The following is an 8,654-nucleotide window of genomic DNA, read 5'->3' as shown; positions in this document are numbered from 1 at the left end:
TTCATGGTTTTTGTTAAAACCAGAACATTGCAATTTTACACAAGCAACATCCAAGAGTCCCACCCATGACCCTGATTTACACATTACATTTATACAACTAACAAATTATAATAAAATAGACACAATTATGTGTCTCTGCGTCACTTTTTGATCTTGTATTTGCCTCAAAAAAATCTGCAATGTCTGAAATGGTGTAAACTTTTCTGGATAACAGTTTATATCAAATAATATTTATTTATTGTATTTATTTATAAAATGTTTTACCAGGAAGTAATGCATTGAGAGTTACCTCTCTTTTTCAAATATGTCCTGGGCATAGGGTTAGGATGACAAATACATGGTTACAAATACATGGTTACATTAAGTGAACAGGGTTATACATAATGTATAAAGACATTGTATGAACAGTTTTACATATTTTATCTTTTAGGCGTATGAAACACACAAATATAAGAAACGCATTGCCATACACAAGCAGAAAATGGAGCAATTTGTTTTTTAAAAAAAAACCATCTATTTGCACTTCCTTTATATCGACATATCTCCCACAAGTATTTTCACTTCAGAAACTAATATATATATATATATATATATATATATATATATATATATATATATATATATATATTATTCTTTATTTATCAACCTTTTCAATGCCAGAAAAGCCTGCAATGTGTGTCTGACTCTCCCAGCCCTTATACTGTATACGTAAAATAATTTATATAAGTCACAGGAGCCTGAACAATAAATAAATAGTAGTGTGGTATTGGCAAAATGCATGCAGGGTATTTCAGTATTAAAAGCAAATGTTTGCTGGGGACAAGGAAACAGAAACTAACTGTATGATATAGTCAAAGGGTTTTTAAAGGGATTTTTTAAATGTTCTTTATACATTTATTTATTACAAGACAAACTGCCTGCAACAGACTAAGCAAATAATGAGTACTTAAATTAGTAATATAATAACCACTAACGTTGCTAGGGACTAGAAGTAATATAACAACGAAAAGAAAAAGAAAAGCGTCCCAACTCAGCACTCAAGTATACCCAGAACAAATATCAAAGAAAAATATGATTTATTAAATGGCACAAATAAGCAAACATAAAATACAAAAAATATTAAAACAAACATCCTCCTGTGATAGAATAGGTATCAGACAGGGGAAATCCCCTATGAATATACTAATGGACCCCTAATACCCAAGGCAAGGGAAGAAAGCCTATAAGCACAAAATATATGTAGAACAAGGGGTTAACAACAACCCCTTGAACCTACAAGGCCGGCCTCACCCCTAGTAAATATAAAACCACACAGCAAGCATAGATAACACATGCACCAGATTGCCTAATACATGCTGATGCCAAATACATATATTATATACATACACCGTAAATGCAGTTGGTATAATCATGGCAAACCAGGCACAGTACCAAAAAGAGACTGTTAGTATGGGATCAACAATGGTTAACAGTTCACATCAGTTACCATAGTCCATGAGGCCATCCATGCCACACTGTGATAGTAAAATGTCCAAAGGGTAAAGATCTTCCAATTAAAGGGTCCTTCCGCAGGGGAGTCAGGGAAAAACACGAGCCCCTTGCCTTGGGTATTAGGGGTCCATCAGTATCTTCATAGGGGATTTCCCCTGTCTGATATATTTATTTATGTTTACAGAATATTAATTTCAGATTGGTCACAATAAGGAAAGATCACAGAAGAATGTAATCTATTCTCCCTGCCACTTTTCTAATTAAGAAGATAGTTATTAGACGCAGGGCGAGAAGGGTGTGATCTGCGTACACCTGTCACCCACCTGTTCCACCCTTCCCTGCATTCCTAAGACACAACTAATGAGATCAATGACACAATGACAATGGGTAGTGTGGGTAACTGCTACCTTATTTCTAAACCTGCAGGTTCCATGTTGAGGGAATGAAAGGACTTACTACTTTGTTCTTCTCTAACTAACTTTTGGAAATTCTGTTACAAAGATATATCCCTGTAATTATTGTAATAATCTCTTACAGTGAGGAACAGCATCACAATACAGTGCATTACCACACATTAACCAGCGAATCAGATGCACATGGTATCCAGCTAAAGGAGCTTTGCCAGTGTATCTATACTATAATACTATACTATACTATAATACTATACTATAATACTATACTATACTATAATACTATACTATACTATAATACTATACTATACTATAATACTATAGTTCTCATAGGACAGAGTTTGTAGACGTGTGTTGTGCACAAAAATAGACAAAATGAGATAAACAAATAACAAAACATACAGTTGAGAACAAAGTAAAAAGAAAACTGGTTCTGTGAGGATCCAACAATCTGCCACAATATTATACAGGTGGAAAAATATTATATCCGGAGAAATGTAATCAGGGCCGCAGACAGATTTCCCGGGGGCCCCCCATTTTACACCTCGTGAATCCCCCTCTATTCCCCCCCCCTCTTCCTATGTATTTCTCTCCCCTCCATCTCATTCCCTCTTCCTCACTTCCCCCCCTCCCGCCTCGCATGTATTTATCTCCCGATGTCTCACTCTTACTCCCTCTTTTCCTCCCTCACTCCCTCACCCCCTCTCTCCTCTCACTCACCCCCACCTTCCGTCAATTACCCCACTCTCACTCAATCCCCCCCACAAAATACAAACCACAAAAAAACTACCCTCCAATACCTAATTGTATTGTATGTCTTTATTTATATAGCGCTATTAATGTACATAGCGCTTCACAGTAGTAATACACGTGGTAATCATATAAATAACAAATAATATAAATTACAGGTCATGGGAATAAGTGCTTCAGACATAAACATAACATTTAGGAAGATGAGTCCTTGCGCCGAGGAGCTTACAATCTAATTGGTAGGTAGATTTTTGTAGTGTATAGGTGGTCACTGCAACAGGAACTCAGCCGCAAACGTGAACAGTTAAAATCAGCTTTATTAAACTAGATGCTGCGCATCACAGAGATCACTCTGACGCGTTTCGTTCCTGTATGGAACTTTATCAAAGACTCTTTGATAAAGTTCCATACAGGAACGAAACGCGTCAGAGTGATCTCTGTGATGCGCAGCATCTAGTTTAATAAAGCTGATTTTAACTGTTCACGTTTGCGGCTGAGTTCCTGTTGCAGTGACCACCTATACACTACAAAAATCTTTATTGCAAATCCTTGGTGGAGCACGCAGGCTACTACACGGAGCTGGGAGCTGGTCTTCACTTCCCCTTCCTGATGACTGCGCTTGGATCCGCCCCTCGTATTCGTTCCAGGGCTACCCAGGATCGCTGATTTGGCAGTGCAGGCTTCAATCAACCACAGCATAGCTGTTGGCCCTCGGGGATGACGTCACATACCAGCGCGACGCCCGAGGAGACGGGACCGGCCAGGCAGAGGCAGTGAACACACCGGGTTGGTTCAGGGCAGCAGGTGACAGCATCGTGAGTACACGGGAGGGGTAGCTCATGGTTGCCTCTTTCCCTGTCTCTATACCTTTCCCTGTGCAACAGCCCCCCACCCAGGTTTTATTCCTTATCTTGCCATATGCTGCTTCTGTTGCCGGTCCCCTCACACAGGATCTTCATGTCTGTGTAGCGGCCATTCTTGTTCTAACACAAAAAAGTCAGACATTGCTTATATACACCCAGATTTACTTGTGGATCATTGGAAGCACCGGACAATACGGGGTTCATTCCCCCACAATCACCATAATTGGTAGGTAGGAAGAGCGTACAGAGACAGGAGGATGGAATTATGGTAAGTGCTTCTGCAGGGGGCCAAGCGCTATGTATCATGTGTCTAGTAATATCTACGGTGCTACTCATATGCTTCTTTAAGCAAGTGTGTCTTAAGGTGGGTCTTAAAAGTGGATAGAGAGGATGCTAGTCGGGTATTGAGGGGAAGGGCATTCCAGAGGTGTGGGGCAGTCAGTGAGAAAGGTTTAAGGCCGGAGAGGGCTTTAGATACAAAGGAGGTAGAAAGAAGACATCCTTGAGCAGAACGCAAGAGTCGGGATGTGCATAGTGAGAAATTAGGGTTGAGATTTAAGGAGGGGCAAAAGAGTGTAAAGCTTTAAAAGTGAGGAGGAGAATTGAGTGTGTGATACGGGATTTGATAAGAAGCCAGGAGAGGGATTTCAGCAGGGGAGACGCTTAGACAGATCCCCCCAATACATAATAAATAGACCCCCACTCCCCTCAATACATAGTAAAAAGACCCACACTCCCCCGCAATACATAGTAAAAAGACCCCCACTCCGCCCCAAATACATAGTAAAAAGACCCCCACTCCCTCTCTTCCTCACTCACTCTCCCCCTCCATCAATTACCACACTCTCACTCCATCCCTCCCCCCACCTCGCATGTATTTCTCTCCCCTGCATCTCACGCTTACTCCTTCTTTTCCTCACCCACTCCCTCACCCCCTCTCTTACATCCACTCTCTCATCTCACTCTCCCCCACCTCTGTCATTTACCTCACTCATTCCCTCTTCCCTCACACAATCCCCCCCACAAAATACATACATACATACCAAAGCCACCCACTCCCCCAAATACATTAAAAAAATCCCCACTCTTCAAATATATACATATTCCCTAACCCCTACCCTGACTCACGGGGCCCAGAATGCCAACCTCGGAAGACCACCCCCCCTGTTGGTGGGCCTGTAAACCTATAGAAAACCTAATGCTTATTTTTAGCATGCATCATTTTGTTGGATACAATTTGATTAGAGCTCCTTTTAGCCGAGGATACACAGCATCATTTTTCCCAATAGAATGTAACATTGTTGTGGCAATACTAACTTGAAAATCTGACACTTAGCATACTGGAGCACTGGTTGAATAAGTTCTGTTTGAAGTAGCCAATTACAATAAATCATTGACTCTTGGCGTACAGCAGATCATGCTGTAAACTTGATAGAAGATGCAGGCATATTTTAACCATAATGTACGGTGCGATTGATAATATAGAATATTGTCTCTTTCTTTCCAGACCCAAATGTCCAAGAAGCAGCAGCCATTATGAAGAAGAAAAAGACAAGATTGTAAATTTTGAAAAAGAGGCGACGTATTTTTGTATTATTCCTTTTTCCTTTATTATCCTGTACAAATAAAAATGTTCATTCTTTAAATATACTTGTTGGTGTGTTCATGTTTTTACTGTCTATACACTTACAGTAGTACTATACCTAAAGTTCTTTGGCCATTTCAATATACTGCACCGACACACTTTATTCGAGCAAATACCCGGTATGTACCTGGCAGATACCTGGAATGCGCCACTCCTCACCTCTGACAAGCCCCGTTGCATTTGCCTTCCCAGCCTGGGTTCATGCCTGGCTGATGGGCGGCTGATCTGTTAAATGATAATGATTAGGATTTAATAGGCTGCAATGCTTCGCGTGTCTACCAGATGGCATAAATTCATGAATTGTAATGCAGTATATATATATATACTGTGCATTATTGCAGCCAGCGGGAATAAAATGCTTCAATCCCTGCTTGGAAAATACCTCAATGCACTCGGGCAGAACACAGTCACAAACCTCAATACACCCGGGTATACCCGAATTCGTGGGACTAGCCAAGCTCGAATAAAGTGTGTCGCCAGTGTATAAAAATGTGTCATTGATAAACTGTACAGTATGTACAAAATAATATATAAATCTAGAAAATAAAAGTGGTTTTAACTATCTAGATACACTGTAGCGACTGTGAGGCAATGCACTTACTGTATCTTACTGCACCGACACACTTTATTCGAGCAAATACCCAGTATGTACCTGGCAGATACCTGGAATGCGCCGCTCCTCACCTCTGACAAGCCCCGTTGCGTTTGCCTTCCCAGCCTGGGTTCATGCCTGGCTGACGGGCGGCTGATCTGTTAAATGATCATGATTAGGATTTAATAGGCTGCAATGCTTCGCGTGTCTACCAGATGGCATAAATTCATGAATTGTAATGCAGTATATATATATATACTGTGCAGTATTGCAGCCAGAGGTAATAAAATGCTTCAATCCCTGTCTGGAAAATAACCCAATGCACTCGGGCAGAAAACAGTCACAAACCTCAATACACCCGGGTATACCCGAATTCGTGGGACTAGCCAAGCTCGAATAAAGTGTGTCGCCAGTGTACTGTGCAGTCATTTAATTAGGAACCTAATGACACACATGCGTATAAATGTTATGACACGCATATACATTTCAACAAGGTTCCAATTAGACATACACGCATGCGCAGAAATGTGATGACACGCATATGTGTTTCAACAAGGTTCCCATTAGACATACACGCAAGCACGGAATAAATATTTTACATTCGGAAGAAGAAGCAATGTTGTATTTTTGTATTATTCCTTTTTCCTTTATTATCCAGTACAAATACAACATTTAATTTGTTAAAAATACTTTTTGTTGGTTGTGCTCATATTGTTTACCTTCTACAGTTAGAGGATTTGTCTATGGCTAAGGAGCCTCAGAAAGGACTTATTTCCATGTACACTATACAGCATGAACTCGTAAAATTAATCTTCAAATACAATTATACACACTTGAAGTAATGTACAGCAATAAAAGACAGGTTGAATTGCTATGAGATTTTAAGACAACTCGCAATCGCCCATTTGAGTTTCTCGACGGTATTGCAGACAACGCTAAAATGCCATTTTCTGCACTCGATAAAACACTAGTAAATACGCGTCTTAACGCAGTAAAGTTTGAAGAAATCATGCACCATGACCTGGGTATGCCCAGGTATCCAATCTGTGAAATGTTTGAATAACGGCTGCTGCATCTGTACCTGTTATCATTATACAGTGCAGCATTTTCATCTTTCATGGTACACGCCCATCATTAGAAACTGTCCAACAAGCACCTTAATGCAGAGAATACTGACAGCAATAATATGACCCATACTGGAGCTGAGCACACTTATTTCAGAAAAGGTGTTACATGCATGAGTGCTTTTACATTGTTGTGACTGCAGAACATGTTGCTCAGTGGCATTATACCTTCAAATGCAGAATTCGGATTCATGACAATATTTGAAAGCCCCGTTCTCTGTTACAGATAAACATGAATCCCCTGAGCTGTGTCTGGTCGCTGCGGTACGCTGCGGAGAAAAGGAACGTGAAACCTATCCCCCAATCCAAGATGAGTGAAATGGTTCACATGTTACATATGTTCCTCTTCTCCTCTGCGTATTCCTTGTACAATGGGAACTGCTGAGGTGCTGGTCACTGCGGATGCCCCGTTTCATGGACAAGTTTTGTGGTCATTCCTGTCATTGCAGCGTTACACATTGTAAGTGGGGGTTTCTACTGAAATCCCGTTATCTGTGACACACACACCTGTGTCCTTCCCATTTTCTTGGTTCCGCACATTACATTTTGTAGGTTGGCCTGGGTACCCACAACCTAATGATTAACCGTGCCCCCTGGCCATTTCTCACGTAACGTTCCTGGTACCTGGTTGGATGAAGCTAATTCACTTCATTCTATTTAAGGACTGTTTGGGGAGACTGTAAAGCAGAGAAATTAGGACTGAGCTGAAGCTGCAAAACTGACCATGGACTTCAAAACTACAGCTGTTGTCTTGCTGAGTATACTACAAGTAACAGGGGCAATTCCTCTTGTGGTAAGTAAACTTAATCTGTATTCTCTTATAACCTGTGTTTAGTTTTGTTGTAGATTTAATCCAGGGGCAGTGTAACTAAATTGGGGTCCTTTCAGCAATAATAATTGTATTACCGTATACAGTGCGGTACATTTTATTTCCCAGGTGCAGTGAATCCCTTTCCCAAAGAGCTTACAATCTAATTTTGGGTTCCTGAGGCACAGGGAGGGAGAGAGAGTAACTTGCCCACAGACACAAGGAGAGATGACCTTGGGATATAAACGGGGTTCATCTGCTTCAAATGCAATGTTCTCCTTACTACTAAGATACTCCTCCAGCCCCAATCTTACTCCTAAACCCTCAGCGCTGAAAGGCCATGAAACGCATTGCAGCTCCTTTCTACACTAAAGAGTTCCCTGCTTCGTCCCCAGAGTGCTTGGCCCATTTCCTGGGACACCTTCTGTGGAAAGAAGAGAAAACACATTAAGCTTTGCCTTCCTTGTCAGTTTGGTAATGATGCCCATTGCAGATAATCTCCCCAAGTCAGTTTGCAGAATACAGATAGAATCCCCCATGTTATGTGATGTAAGGATGTGGATATCCAGGGACTTTGTGTTTACACAACTTTAAATACTTTAATAACAATTAAAAACTCCAACTTTACTTTCTTTCAGCTCAATAGTGGGGAGGACTACAATGGTAAGCAGGTTTATTTTCTCTGTAACTAGTGCTTATTTGAAGCAAGTACTTCTTGTCATTAATACCTAAGCTTTTGTTCGACGTGACACCTTTTAATTATTGCCATGCTAAATGTATGTTAACCATACATCCTATAGGGGAGTTGTAAATATGTAACTCCTTCAGTGCTGGTGGGGGCAGCTAAATGGTGTATAAAGAGCTGGAAGTGTTATACTGTGTTATACATGTTATCATTATACAGTGCAGCATTTTCATCTTGCATGAGAGATAGAAAGAATTTCCCCTGAAAGAAGGGATGATAAAAAAAA

The sequence above is a fragment of the Ascaphus truei genome, chromosome 12 (assembly GCF_040206685.1).
Source record: "Ascaphus truei isolate aAscTru1 chromosome 12, aAscTru1.hap1, whole genome shotgun sequence".
NCBI lineage: Eukaryota > Metazoa > Chordata > Amphibia > Anura > Ascaphidae > Ascaphus > Ascaphus truei.
The sequence above is the reverse complement of the archived record's forward strand: the minus strand, read 5'-3'. Positions refer to the sequence as shown.